This window comes from Corvus moneduloides, chromosome 5 (genome assembly GCF_009650955.1).
Source record: "Corvus moneduloides isolate bCorMon1 chromosome 5, bCorMon1.pri, whole genome shotgun sequence".
In the NCBI taxonomy this organism is placed as follows: domain Eukaryota; kingdom Metazoa; phylum Chordata; class Aves; order Passeriformes; family Corvidae; genus Corvus; species Corvus moneduloides.
In genome coordinates, this window is record NC_045480.1 from 205,265 (window position 1) to 220,315 (window position 15,051).

A 15,051-nucleotide genomic window follows, 5' to 3' on the forward strand; every position below is an offset into this window, starting at 1 on the left:
TAGGAAAGGACATTAGTGGGCATTGAAGGGTTGAGCTTTTTTTTCACTTATATAAATGTAACAGTAATCTTTTTCCCACTATTTTTGTTTGCTTAATCTTCATTGTGAGTTTGCTTTGTTACTCTTTCCAAATTTAGCTCAGAGTAGAAGAGAGAGATTGACTATAAATAATCAGCTGTACAGTAGCACAGTAAGAAGCAAAGGAATTCAGTGCAGAAACTTTCAGAGGAGTTCTCTTCATGGGTTTCAATGCATGCAAAGTGAGCTCACTCTGAGGTGAAACTGCAGTTCTGGAGCTGACAAGTAGTTAATGGTGAGAATTTGAAACTCTCTTTGATACCTGTGTAAATGTCAGCAGGTTTTAACACTGTTGAAACTAGTATGTATTTACCTGGAGCTGATTCCAGTGAGTGAATCCCTCCCCAGAGTGTACAGGGGGGTGAAAATTCAATCTACTAATGCAGCAAATTCTCCCCTGGCTGTAAGCTTTCTGCTTCGTTACAATTTACTGCTGATGGTGTTTGCTACCACTCACTAAATAGAAATTGGTGGTTTAGTCTTGTTTCATACCCAAACTGTTGTTTACATTCACTAACATTCTGTCCCATTTGATATTCGACTTTTTCCTCTCAGATTCAGAGCATCTTGCATTGATCTCTACGTCCTGAGAATGTGTAAGATGTTTAGGAGCTGATTAAGGCAAAACCAGTTTGTAATTGTATCATTAACTGGCAATTGCCTCCTCTCTTTCCTTTGTGTTGGTTGAAGGATTTTGATTTGAACATGTTTAAATGTTAATTATGAACCAAATGCTTCAAGAAACAAAAAGAGGTGAAGGAATTTTGCAGCCCTTGCATACAAAATGTACCATTTGCAAAATCTCATTAGATATTCACGATATATAATTGTCTTGGCAATTCATCGTCGTGTTGGGCTTCAAAGAGTGCCACTGTAACTACATAGCATCGCTGCATGTGCAGGGTGCTGGAGGCTGCAGCAGCATTGCATAGCTCCCACTCTTTGAAGAGTATTTGAGAACCAGTGGGAAACATTCAACTCACTTAAATTGTTGCCTTCCACTCAGATTTCATAAAGGCTGTAATGGAAAAATAGCTAAAATTGCCCCTGCTGCCTTCAATTTTAGTTTCTCAAACTTTCTTCCGGTTTCCTCTACTTGATTTATTTCAGGATGGTCTATCTATATAGTCTCCTTTATATCTTTATCCCTTTTTACACAGAAAGTTCATGGAATGAACTGGATTGGAGGGACCTTAAAGACCATCTATGGAGTGCTTAACTCAGTCACATCATGTGTTGTCCTAATTAACCTATTTCCAAACATGCTGTTTACCCTGATAGGAAGATATTGGTGAACCCACTCAAAATGCTGTGTTGCTCTCTGGTTCATCTGCTGAAAGGGGGAGTGGTGAACTGAAAGGTGGAAACAATTCATGTCCCTTCAGTGGATCGCAGCTGGCACAGGAAGTGTCAGGAGGTCAAGTGCAGAAACAGTAACTAATGGGAGACCTGGAAATTGAGGACAGGCTCAAATGTGCTGTAATTAAACCATAATTTGGTCTGTGGTGCTTTCTTTCGGCAATGATCCAGGTGACTGTCACAGGTGACTGTGTTTGGACTGGCACACAGAATCCTAGAATCACAGACTGGTTTGGATTGGAAGGGACTTTAAAGATCATCTCATTCAAACCCTTGCCATGGGCAGGGACACTTTCCACTATCCCAGGCTGCTCCAAGCCCCATCCAACCTGGCCTGGAACACTTCCAGGGATCCAGGGGCAGCCACAGCTTCTCTGGGCAACCTGTGCCATGGCCTCACAGGGAAGAATTTCTTCCTAAATCCCATCTAACCCTGCTGTCTGCCAGTGTGAAGCCATTCCCTGTGTCCTGGCTCGCCAGGCCCTTGTCCCAAGTCCCTCTCCAGCTCTGCTGGAGTGCCTTTAGGCCCTGGGAGGGGCTCTAAGGTCTCCCCAGAGCCTTCTCTTTCCAGGCTGAACACCCCCAGCTCTCCCAGCCTGGCTCTGTAGGAGAAATCCAGGTGTCACAGCTCCAGCTGATCTGTACAGATCTGTTGCAGGTGCCATCCCCAGGAATGAGATGTCAGCCATTAGCTGATGTGCTCTTTAATGAATCCCCTTCCTTCGGGGCCCTCCCTCTCTGCCTTCTGTTGCTTTGCTTAAATTCCCATTGCCAGGATGACTGTGTCCAACTTTGGAAGGAAAACACTCATTTTAGTGCTCCAGTGAAGAGCTGCACTGCTGCATTATGTGAGATTTCTGATAGATCTGGGAGTATGACTGTGCTCCTATTAAACATTTCAGAGCAGGCACTTTCTTGGATTCAAGTGCCTTGTATATTAGACCTGTGACTACTAATTTTTTTAAGACCTTTTCTTCTGTCCTGAGTTGTTTTAAGGGAATAGCCGAAGCTCTGTTGTTTCACAGGCATCAAAAGACTTCTCTGCCTCTCTCTGCAACCCAAGGGTTTACCATAGGATTGTGTTATAGTTACTAATTGCCTCCTTTGACCTGGGAAAAAATTCCCCCTGGTTTCCATCATATGCTGAAAATGTCTGTAGGTATATAGGAGAGCAAATTCCCTTCACATCTCTTTGGCTTAGCAGAGCTGGCAATGATGTTGGAAATGGGTCTTTTCCTTAGCCGGGAGGTATTTCCTGTTTTAGTACTTAGGCAAAATTTAGGTGGAGCCACCTGGCGTCAGCTGCATTTCTGAGTCAAGATGAATTATACACTAGACTGAGATTCTGCTGAGGAATGGGTCTTGTTTTTTCTTATGGTGGACGTGGCTATTTAAGTTGGAAATATTAGCCAATATTTTACAAACTGCCAGGAATTACATTCCTAAGAAGACTCCACAATCCTCAGACAAAGCTGTCGATCTGATCTTTATCATTGTGTATTTCAGTGTTTCATTGCTGTTGTGTCCTGCAGTATGTAAATACTGAAACCTTCTGAAATTCTCATTTTTCAAAGTAAAGCTTCTTCATTAAAGCAGTTTCGATTTGAAATTCTTCTTCTAGTGCTCTTCCCCATCACCCTGCTAGTTTTATTGGCAACATTACCCCTAAAACAGGTGGTCTGCATTAGCAGGAATATTAATACCACTTTGAATTAAGCTTTAATTTTACTTGCCATTCATGTTTAGTGTAGTTCAGGAAACATTTGTTTTGTTCCAGAGCTAAATGATGGATGACACTTTGCCACAGCCAAGGAAAGCTTTGGGGTACCTTTAGCTCCTGCCATCTGAGGAAGGGCCCAGAACAGAGCTGGAGGAACAGCAGATCTCACACATTCCTTTTATGTTAGGCTTTCAGCCTCTTTCAGGTGACATGGTTATTGCCAGCAGTGATGCTCTCTGCGTTTCCACTCTTTGAGGTTTAGAGCCTGACTAAAAGGCTTTGGTAATACATGGGAAAAGATCGAGCGAAGAAACCATCCACGGTTAGAAAGCAGGGCCTGAGCTGTCTCTAATTCCTTGATTCCTCTCTGGAGGAAGCATTAGGCATTTGATACAGGGCATAAATAACCCCTGAGGACTGGACATGGCCCATGGAGGTTTCCAGCCTTTCTCTAAATTAGTGTCATTCTCAAATCAAAAGCCACAGGCTCATCGAATGAGAGCTCTAGGTGAGGGTAAAGAAAAAGTGTCTTTGTTGTTGGCCAAAGAGAATAAAATACATTGAGATAGGTAGTGATTACTTCGATAAAATAATTATGTGGGCTTGAAATTGCAGTGAGGTTGCTGATCTGGACAGGTTTCCTGCCAGGTCCTCATGTGCCTCATGCATATTTAATGAGGAAGAGATGTAGGTGCAGAGATAAAATCATCCTCAACTCTCTGGAACCATTTATTCCAAAAATGTTCTTTTTTTCTGTTGCTTCTGAAAGCATTGTAATGCCAAAGTTGTTTGCTAATGATGTCCCTTGCCTTTCTTTAGTTATAACTGCAGGTGCTTTTGGGCCTCTCTCCCTGTATTTTCTCTCACCATGTGAGAGGTTTTCTTGAAATGCAACAATGAAATGTAAATCAATTTGTTAATCTGATGAAATTTGCTGTTGAATGTAATTACTTTTGGAGACATGCAATTACATGCTGATTTTTCAGAACAGGCAAACTGACATCATCTACTGTGGGATGGAAAGATTTAAAACAGAACAGTTAAATGGTCCTTTAAAACATGAAACAGCTGCTTGTGTTTTATCTGCTCCTGCTGCCTTATTTTTGGCATCAGCCGATGACATTTTTCTCCTTTTAGAAGTTGTTCCCTTTTCGATTAGGTAATATTTTTGTTAGCACCTTCTTAAATCCTTTAAAAGGAGGATTTCTCTCAAAGGCAGTTAACCCTTGGCAGGATGTGGTACCACTTCAGTCCTTTTTACAGGAGGTTGTAGCTTCAGCAACCCTGAAAATTGTTCATGCCAAACTTTTCCCAGGTGCTGTGTTGGGTGGGGGGGGGGTGGATTTTCATCAGAGATTCATGGAATGGTTTGGGTTGGAAGGGAGATGAAGGAGCACCTTGTTCCAGCCCTGCCATGGCAGGGACACCTTCCACTGGCCCAGGCTGCTCCCAGCCCCAATGTCCAACCTGGCCTTGGGCACTGCCAGGGATGCAGGGGCAGCCACAGCTGCTCTGGGCACCCTGTGCCAGGCCTGCCCACCCTCCCAGGGAATAATTTTTTCCCAAATCCCATCTAACCCTTCATTTTGGCAGTAGGAAGCCATTCCCTGTGTCCTGGCACTCCAGGCCCTTGACTCTCCAGCTCTCTTGGGGCCCCTTTAGGCCCTGGAAAGGGCAACTGTTAAAATCTTGGGGTTTTACATCTGCAACTTGGGATTTCTTGGGATGATCTGTAGTGACTCACATAGCTTTTGTGAGGTTTATTGTAATGTCTTCCTACAGCACTAGAAGTCTTTTTGTGTGCCTGTTGCAAAACTTCAGCTGCATAAATAAGAAAAGTTATAGGAGAACAGAGAGAGACAGCCTGCGATTCAGGTTTAATAATACCAGGAGCATTTCTTAGCTTGTATTTTTTTGAGATCTGACAGTGACATATGTATTGATTGCCTTAATTTTAAGGAAGCTGATTTTTTTTTCTCTTTTCAAGTGCAGGGCTGGAAAATATATGAATATAATATATAAATTATATAGTACATAATATATAATATATAAAAAATTGCAGAATTAATCTTCTATGGAAGGAAAGTCCGAATTAGGCATTAATTTCTCTTGGTTAGGGCCAATGCTGGTTGCTTGAAGTTGCTGTATTTCTGTGATGAATAACTCTTGAAAACACCATAACCTACCACCAAATGTATAGACCCCCAAATTCAAATATATTTAATAAAATGAGTGCTGTGAGCCATTGCTGAGGAGGCAAAAAGGTGAGATACTTTTCTTTTTATAAAAGCTTATTTAAAGAGTTGAAGAATAGTGAGGAGAGTTAACCAAGAAGAGAAAAGTGTATTGGCAATAAAATAGAAGAAGCCACACACTGAAATGCGACAGTGGATTCAGCCTGGCTAAACCACAGGGGAAAGAATATCCAGAACTAGGAGAGGGTGACAAACCCAAAAGCCTGTGGCTGGTTTGGCTCACAAACACGGAGCCAGAGACACCTGCATTCCACTGACAGCTCTCAGCTGACTCTGCAGTGCTGCTTTTGGGAAAAAAACCCCATTCCTGGAATGTCCTGAAAACTTCTTTTTCGCTCACTTATTTTCCTGACATTGTATTATTAAGATTTTTGACTTCTTTTTTACTGTATTGGCAAATGTTGCTCACAGCAATGTTGGCAAGCAAGAGCTGGGGTCAGGGCAAAGTAGTACTGTCACAGTCCTGTAAGGGAATTAATTTCTGGAATGATTGGGGGTTTCATAGGGTTTTTTCCTAAATTGTTTCTCTCTTAAATTATTTTTTTTAGTTATAAGTGTCATGTATAGTTATTTCTTTAAACAGTCTGTTTTGCATGCAAGATTAGCACTATCCACCTTCCCACACTTGGACCCAAACCATCAATAAATTACATTGATATTTTGACTGAGAATTGAGGTAAATTCCATCAATTGATTTATCACTTCAGTATTTTACTAGAAAATTTGTCATGACAAAATGGTGAATTACATGTTCTAGAAATCCTTTAGTGATAGACAGTGACTACCTGGCCTTTTTAATGCAAATTTAAGAGCTTACTGAGAGGTTGTCCATTTTGCCCTACCCAGCATAGTTATGTTTTTCATGTTAAGATTTCTGGAACACGAAATCATAGCCAAGGCTCTCAACAGAAAAACTTGTGATGAATAAAACAGCCCAGCCCTATGATTCTGATTCCATGGCTCTTTAAAACTGATCGTGATGCTATGTAGTTTGTTTAAAGTAAATTTGGGGGGTTTTAATTACTGCCACTTCAGGTCATAATGTGACACCAGGTTTGAGACAACGTGTGACTTCAGTATTGTGTAATAATGTAAGAATGTTGTCATTCAATGGTATTTAAATTTGGTTATTTACATAAGTATATATTTAGTTTGGAGCTGGAACTAGATAATCTTTAAGGTCTCTTCCAACCCAAACCATTCTATGATTCTATATGTAATATGTATAAATATATATACACTTATTTTACTACTTTATTTTATTAAAGATGAAAAGTCCTTAAAATTTCTGTAGAGATTCCTGCAGCTGGAATATTGCAGGAGTTTTTGCTACAGGTTGATAAACATGTTCAATTTCTCATCCAATATGATCCTTAGAATCCACGGCCTCCTCAGGGAAGGAGACAGAGCTTGTTTTCCCCATTAATACCACTGCAACCCTGAACTCTGTCTTGCATTTATTCCCCTGTTTTGTCTGGTCAGAAATGATGCAAGACAGAAGGTTTTGCCTGTTTCCATCTGTCAGCTATTTTGAAGCCTAAAAAAATGAACTTGCAAATATTGCTTTGGCTGTTTTATTCTTTTTATTCTTGATTCCCTCTTGTGTACTTACATCACCAGCTCTTTAGGAAGCGACGTTTATTCCTTTTAAGCTCAGTAGACTGTAAAGCTCATTTTTACTGGACTTTGAGGGTCTGAGTGAGTGTTTGAGCTGTTATGTGCTATGTTTTAATTTTTTCCATGCTGAAACTCTCCAGCAATAGTTGGGATGCTGCCGAATGTAACTGAGCCTGCATGCAGATGGTGTCAGAGCTCTGCTCGGCATGAAGCCAGGGAACAGGATCCTTCCCAAATGCAACGGGATCCTTCCCAGATGCATCCACAGTGCAGCAGCTGGGACTGGAGGGAGGTGCTTAAGGACCTGGAACTCAGGGGATTGGAGTGTTTTCCTGCTGGTGACTTGCCTTCTGTCTCAAGGTTTAGGATCTTTATTTTTAACCACTCTTTCCAAATACCTCTGAGCTTCCTTGTCTCCAGAACAATTGTTGCAATCGCAGAATCACAGAATCACTTACGTTGGAAAACCCTCTAAGACCATCGAGTCCAACTGTTCCCCCAGCACTGCAAAGGCCACCACTGACCCATGTCCCCAAGTGCCACATGTACCTGGCTGTTAAATCCCTCCAGGGAGGGATGCTCCATCACCACCCTGGGCAGCTGTGCCAGCCCAGGACAGCCCTTTCCCTATTTTTCTTGATGTCCACCCTGCCCCTCCCCTGGCCCAGCCTGAGGCCGTTCCCTCTCCTCCTGTCCCTGTTCCCTGCCAGCAGAGCCCGACCCCCCCGGCTGCCCCCTCCTGTCAGGGACTTGTGCAGAGCCACAAGGTCCCCCCTGAGCCTCCTTTGCTCCAGCCTGAGCCCCTTTCCAGCTCCCTCAGGAATTCTCCAGCCCCTTCCCAGCTCTGTTCCCTTCCCTGGACACGCTCCAGCCCCTCAGGGTCTTTCTTCTTGTGAGCGGCCTGAAAGAAGAACTGAGAAGTTCAGAGAATTCAGGAGAATTCACTGAGGATTCAGAAGAACTGAGTTTTTTCTGCCTCAGCTTTCTTGGGGCGCGCTACAGTCAGGTGGAGGTGTGCAGGGTCTCAGCTGAGTTTGCTGTTTCAATTACAGGACATTCCAGAATTTTATTTCCTAGTGCACTTTAAATTTAGATGAGCATTACAATTCAACCCCTGGCTGTTTATTGAACAAATACTTCTCATTTGTCAGATTTGTGTGATAATTTCTGGGATGCAGTGAAGTTTGGGACCACATCTTAAGCACTGTTTTTAATTTAGAGACAGTCGTGCCTGTGTTCGCTCTGCACAACCTCAGAGAGTTCACAAGGGAAGACAAAACACGTATAATTGGCATTTCTGAGCCAACTGCTGACTGCAGCCAATTAGCTGAGAAGTGACAATTTGTGACTACTGCAGGAAGGCAGCACAGTATTGGAATATAAATCGATTTTCATCTCAGAATAAGTTCAGAAGTGAACCAGGTTTTATATTTGCACAGTAGTGAGTGTTTGTGCCATAAAGCTCAATGGCTCAGTTAATATTGCAGCAGGTGAGGAGTAAGTCATTAATCTCTTTCATCCTTCACGCAGGAACACAGCGACTCGGAGTAGTAGCTGTGAAAATCAAATTTGAGTGAGGGTTTTATTTTTGCTTGTTGTAGAATGCAAATGTGAGCATGGGAACCTCTTCAGCTGCACCAAGTTCTCTCTGATTTGGAGAAAGATGGATTTGATGGGTGAACTGTTCAGTAGATGAGGAATTGGTCCAGAGGAGGCTGTGGAGGTGCTCCAAGTGCTGGAGCCTCTCTGCTCTGGAGACAAAATGGGAGTTGGGGGTGTTCAGCCTGGAGAAGAGAAGACTCCAGGGAGACCTGAGAGCCCCTTCCAGTGCTGCTTCTGAAGTCCACACCTACAGCATCAGGTGTGTTACAGACTCTGGGATCTCCCACTTCCAAATCATGCTCCACTTCAACTTGTTGTGTGTCAGAGTTTTTCAAGTTACAATTAACTCCTGTTAAGGCCCTTTCTTCTCTGAAACCTAAGGTTTAACTTTCTGTCTAGAGAATCTTTCCCTGTGGATCTAGTTAGATTTTCTTCCTAACCTCCAAATTTGGGTGCAGTTTTGCTGTTCATTTAAAATAGAGATCTGTGGTGCCACTGAAAGAGAATGCCCTTCTGCTTCTGTGGTGTGATTGGGGTATGGATTCACCCAAAAGCTCTTGGATGGGGCTTGGAGCAACCTGGTCTAGTGGAAGGTGTCCCTGCCCATAGTAGGGAGTTGTAATGAGATGGTCTTTAAGCTCCCGTGCAACCCATCCCTTTCTGTGGTTCTGGAGCAGCAGCTGGAGGACAGGTGAAATGTCCCAGGGCAGCTGCAATAGCTTTTACCCCCTTTTAGGCAACGAATGGAGCTTCTAGAGCATTCATGAAACCAAGGGCAAGGATGCACCATGGAAATTTAGGGGTCTACAAAGAGATGTCTCTGTGTGCCTCAGCGTTTATGGTTCTGTTATGGAACTGGTCAGGTAATAATTTTTTAGGCACCTGCACTGGTCAGCTGAATCACAGATGAGGTTTCCATTGAGTGTAAAGGGCTAATAGGAATACCCCTGTGATCCTGGGTGTCTTAATCTGTGTCTAAATCCCATAAATCATCTGCAGAGGTGCACAAATTCTTCCTTCTGTAAAGTGTTCCTTGGCACTGACATTGTTGAGACGATTTAAGAGCCACCTGTCTGGAAAAGGCTCATCTCAGGTTGCTGCTGTGTTTGCTCATCCCTCAGTGAGCAGGGTCAGCTCTAAAATCCCAGCTTCTGAAGGGTGTTTTTGAAGGGCTTTTTGCCCTTCATTCCTATGATTAGCTTTCCACTGCCTTAACGACTTCCATGGCTCATTAGAGATGTTCACAGAACACAGGAAGCAGCAGCAGCATGTGGCAGAACTGAGACCATGTTCAGGTGGTGGAGCTGGATTGCTGTGCTGGCTCATTCTTTCCTAAAACCTCACCGCCAGGGCTCTTGGAGTTGGCTCAGTGCTCCTCTGGAGTGGAGAGCACCAAGATCAACATGGATCTTGGCCATGTGTTTCATTAGAGCACATTGTGTTTGTGTTTAAAGGAGAACTGGAACAGGGAATGACAATACTCTTGAGCAGAAGAGAAGTTCTCCCCCCCAGCATTATTCTAGAGGGCAAAATGAATGTTTTGATGACTTTGGCATCACTCAGGAATACTTAAACCCCCTTCGTTTCACAGCAGGCCCTTTGACAAAAGCACAGGCACTCAGCATTCAGGCCATGGCGTCCTGTTAGCATTGTCTGTATTCTCCAAGGTCAGATTGAATCCTTGCCTCTAACCATAGGAAAAAAGAGACAAGACAGTGGAGTTTTGGGGGAGAAATAGAGGAAGATCTGCATAAATGTTACCTGCAGCTTATTTGGCTTGTGGCTTTCTCTCGCTGGAAGCCTGTGGAACTCCCAGCTTTCCTCTTTTCCCTGCTGCTTTTTGTTCGTTAACTTTGGTGCTGGGACTAGATTGAAATAAAAAGCAAAAAGCAGCCCAAAAATCTCTAAATTTCTGTGTGGTCCTGTAGACTTTGAAAACATGAGTGCTGTAGCATTCTCCCACCTGCCAGGTGAGGTTAATGGATGTAGCAGTAGGACCTTTTGATACCTTCTGAATTCACAGCAAGTCCCAAGCTCTGGGAGCCAGCTTCACATTGCGCCTCCTCTGCTGGACCCCTCTAGTTTCAGAAGCTAATTAGACTTTTAGTTTCCTTTCTTACACAGTTCTATTCTAGGAGCATGTCCTGTGCAAAATATCATTTTTAGTTTCTCTTTTTCTCATCCCTTATATGAAATAGGGATGAAAAGGAAGGCACCACTGGTGGGAATTTAGTCACTTCATATATTTGTGAAGAAAGATAGAAATATAATGCATCAATAATCCTGAGTTGTTACCAAAGTAAAAAAGTTGTGGAAACACTATTTTCTGGGGTTGTTCATGTTTTCTCAAGTGTTTAGAGACCCAGAATGTACCAAATTATGGTATGAAATTGCCATACTTAAATATTCTTTGGCACATTCACAGAATCCCAGAATGGTTTGGATGGGAAATGACCATAAAGCCCATCCAGTTCCACCCCCTGCCATGGGCAGGGACACCTTACACTAGACCAGGGTGCTCCAAGCCCTGTCCAGTCTGGCCCCGGACACTTCCAGGGATGGGGCAGCCACAGCTTCTGTGGGCAGCCTGTGCCAGGGCCTCCCCACCCTCAGGAATTCCTTCCCAATATCCCACCTATCCCTGCCTTCTGGCACTGGGAAGCCATTCCCTGTGTCCTGTCACCAGGTCCTTGTCCAAAGTCCCTCTCCAGCTTTCCTGGGGCCCCTTTAGGTACTGGAAGGTCTCCCCAGAGCCTTCTGCAACAACCCCAACTCTTTCATTATCAGTTCTTTAGTTAATTTTAGATTGGGGGTGCTAATACTATGTATAATACTGGGAATTATTTGAGTTTGGAGAAGGAGTTGTCCTAATCCCATTGTGGTGAATAGTTTGGCTTCCTCTAAAATATCAGTAACTTCCAGCACAAGTGGAAAGAGTAATGCTGTGATGAATTACCTGTACATCTGTTTATTACAGTTAAATGAGAGGAGTTACTCAAATCTGGTTCTTGCTGGATTTAACAAAAAATTTCCACCTAATTTCTTATTTGGATGGGGACTGAGCTTTCTTAGTGGTATGTGAAACTCAAGTTGTTTTTAAAGAGTTCAGGGCACTTGTAGATCACAAGAACAGAGGTTTATATAATTTTGGACATCGTTGCATGTACAGGTTTAAGGTGAACTTAGGTCTTAGTTGATCTACTTTTGTACAAAATTGTTCCCTCAAAATTATTCTCAATTTTCTTTTGTGTTGAAGAACAAACTCTGGTGCTTATGCAAACCAAGTCCTGGTATATAATTGTCCTAATTTGTTTTTCAAAATTTTTATCAGTCACAGGCGGTAGTTTAGCTCCAGCAATATTTTGAGTTTGAAATACCAGCTGTTACTGAAATGTCAGTTGGGTTCAAATATACTTTTCCTTTGCTTATATTATTTTGTGGCCAAGTCATTTGCCATTAACTCCTTTGAAATTTGTGTGTACTGATTTCAAAACCAGTGCAATTTTTAGATGTTGGCTAGTTAGAGGAAGCCAAGTTTTCTTCTTGGCTTCATACTTTATGCTAATCAAATGATAAAAAATGTAAAGCTCTTCATTATAAATTTTTGTCAGTCCATACAGCCAGCTATTTCTGATCCTCTGGAAAGCAGGTGGATTTTTTTGGTACTTCAAATGATGTGGCAGTAGAAAAAGCAGGATAGGCGGTTGTGCTCTCCAAGGTATCTTTTCAGATAAGATAAACACAAGCTTTGTAATATTCTTGGAATTAACATAATTAAGTATCTGATCTTAGCTACCTAAGGGTACCGTGTTATTCCTAAGAACAGGCTATAAAACATCCTTGAGTGCCGTGTATGGCTTGGGAAGAGTCAGGTAGCTGCTCCGTGGAAAAGGATCTGGGAGTGCTGCTTGGCAGTGGCTGAAGGTGCCTCCAGGTGTGCCCAGGCAGAGGTTTAAGCTGGATATTAGGGAAGATTTGTTCCCGGAAAGGGCAGTCCAGCCCTGGTTGCCCAGGGCAGTGCTGGAATCCCCAGTCCAATCCTCCCCCTGGAGGGATTTAGCAGCCCTGTGGATGTGGCACCTGGGGACATGGGCAGTGGTGGCCTTGGCAGTGCTGGGGGATGGTTGGACTGGGTGGGCTCAGAGCCTAAACCTAAACAGTTCTGGGATTCTTTGATATGAAAGTGGGGATTTGATTTTGCAGCTGAGTTAAGGTTCTGCCCTGTACCTGGGGGAGGCTTTCCAGGTCTCCAGCACGAGCTACAGGGAGCTTTCCTGCAGTTAAACTGCTTCATCCTTTGGTACAAATGAGTTTTTTCAGAATGGATAAATGAATCTTCTACCGTCAGTTAAAGTTAATTAAAAATCCAGACTGCTAAGGAATTGGTGCCATATTTTTTGTGGATCCAGAATGAACAGCCTACTTTCAACAGCTATTTCCAACCAAACTTTCAGTGTAACTGAATTAATTAAGTCCTGGGAACAGATTATATTAGGGGAAATTAAGCTCTAAGTAAGCAAACCATTAACAATTATGAGACCAAATTGCCTGTGACACAGATTGGTCAGGTTTGATGGCACAAAGTATTTTCAGCTTGTGAGGAATAAATTGTAGAAACAACCTGGGTTTTTTTACTCCATGTATGAGGTACAGGTCCTCAATTGGGCTTTACAGGAGAAGAACTCCAACAGGTAGAGAAAAGAATCACTGGTAAAGCATTTGTAAGGCTTCTGTGTGAAATAAACCTAAATTATTTTTTGTTTGTTTGTTTTTGTTTTATTTGTTTCCTGCAGTTGTTACCAAAAAATGAGAAGCCCTTCTCTGGTAACAGTCTCATTAATCTTTCATAGAATCTCTCTTATTTTAAAATTAACAGATTCTTGTTTTTTCTAATGGGAGCAAGTTCTGGTTTCCATCACAGAAACTGGTCCTGATGGTCATCCACAGAGGACTGGCCTGTTGATGATTCCTTTGTGCTTTTAATTTTTGTTTTCTACTAAAAGATTGTTGATACATAACAAGGGCTTTATTTTGAAATGCATCTCTTATAGTCACTCAGCATCATGGTTATTCTCAGAAGTAATAAGACAAGTTACTACTTTTATGCTGGCCGTGTTACATGTTTGTATTTTGGGATTTGATATTTTAGTAAGGATTGTCTTTGCCTTAAAGACATTCCAGAATATACGTTTATTCCAGAATATCCATTTATGCAAATATTGTACCACCATGGTTACCAGGCACTGATTTTCTACACAAAAAGTGAAATCTTGCTCACTGTCTTTTTATAATCAGAAAATCATTGGGAAGCACTTCAAAAGCAAAAATCAACAAGAAACTCTGTGTTTTCTTGTCTTTTGTAGGCAGGACTGTTGAGGTTGCAGCATCTGGTGTGCAGGTTTGGAGCTCACTTTGCAGCTACACAGTGGTTGTGCACTGCAAAGGAGCTTTCGACTTCAAAGTATTTCAATATATTTATAAGAAAACTATTTGGGGCAGCTTCTGTACCAAGTTACAATGGATATTTAAGGCAAATATGATCCTAGAAAGTGTTCCAGAACAATAGAAACCCAAGCAGTGACTCACTTTACACATATTCATGAATTTTGGGATGTGGCTATTGCTGGGAGGGGGGGTTTATGTTTATGCTAATGTTGCCGTAAGTACCGTTTGTTAAGGAAGAAAAACAACAAATGAGGCCAGAAATGGATTTAATGTCCATGAAAACCTTTGTCAGTCCAGATTCCAGTTTAATTCTGAAATAAATTCTGTTACTTCATGAAAGAGTTAATATCCTGTTGTGGTGCTGAGAGATTGATAGGCAGAGGAAATAGGAGGTACCTGGAAAGAACTTCTGATTCCTAATATTGCACAAGTTGCTTTCCTCTTGGCTCAAGTCCCCTCCACGTTGTTATTTTTACCCAGGCTCCCTAATCTTCCCTTTTGCCTCTAACCACCTCCCAGTTTCCTGTTCGCCTCTTCCCTCTGGTTTTTGTCCCAAATATTCCGTTGTTTTTCCCTTCTCTCTGCTGTTGGATTGCAGGGAAGTGAGCTAAGATGAATGCCATAGCTGTTTTCACAGTATCTATCATCTTCTGTGTTTCGTGCCTCTTTGCAGCTCTTGGTGTAAGTTCCTTTTTCGAAGAGATTTTGTTGTCTGGATATTGTTTGAAATATAAATATTGAATTCTGGATTGCTGTGTAAACAATAATTAAAGATTTTCACTTTTAATTAAAGATTATTTGCAGCTCTGTGAAACCTCTGTTCTAAGTTTTTGAAGTAGTGTTTTCTTCAATATGCACTGAAGAATATTCCTTGGAACATGTCTGGGAGAGAGAGTTACTTGTTCAGCTTCTTTTTTGGGATATATGTTTTCAAAACAATATGAAGTTATAATTTATTTTCTTTTTCCTCAGAAT

The 15,051-nt window shown here is 42.1% G+C and overlaps 1 protein-coding gene across 3 annotated transcripts in view; it reads left to right on the forward strand.

The window, feature by feature from the left end:
* The window catches only part of ATRN (attractin), a 154,573-nt gene that overhangs the window by 92,885 nt on the left and 46,637 nt on the right, over window positions 1-15,051 (forward strand). The gene's annotated exons all lie outside the window — the stretch shown is intronic.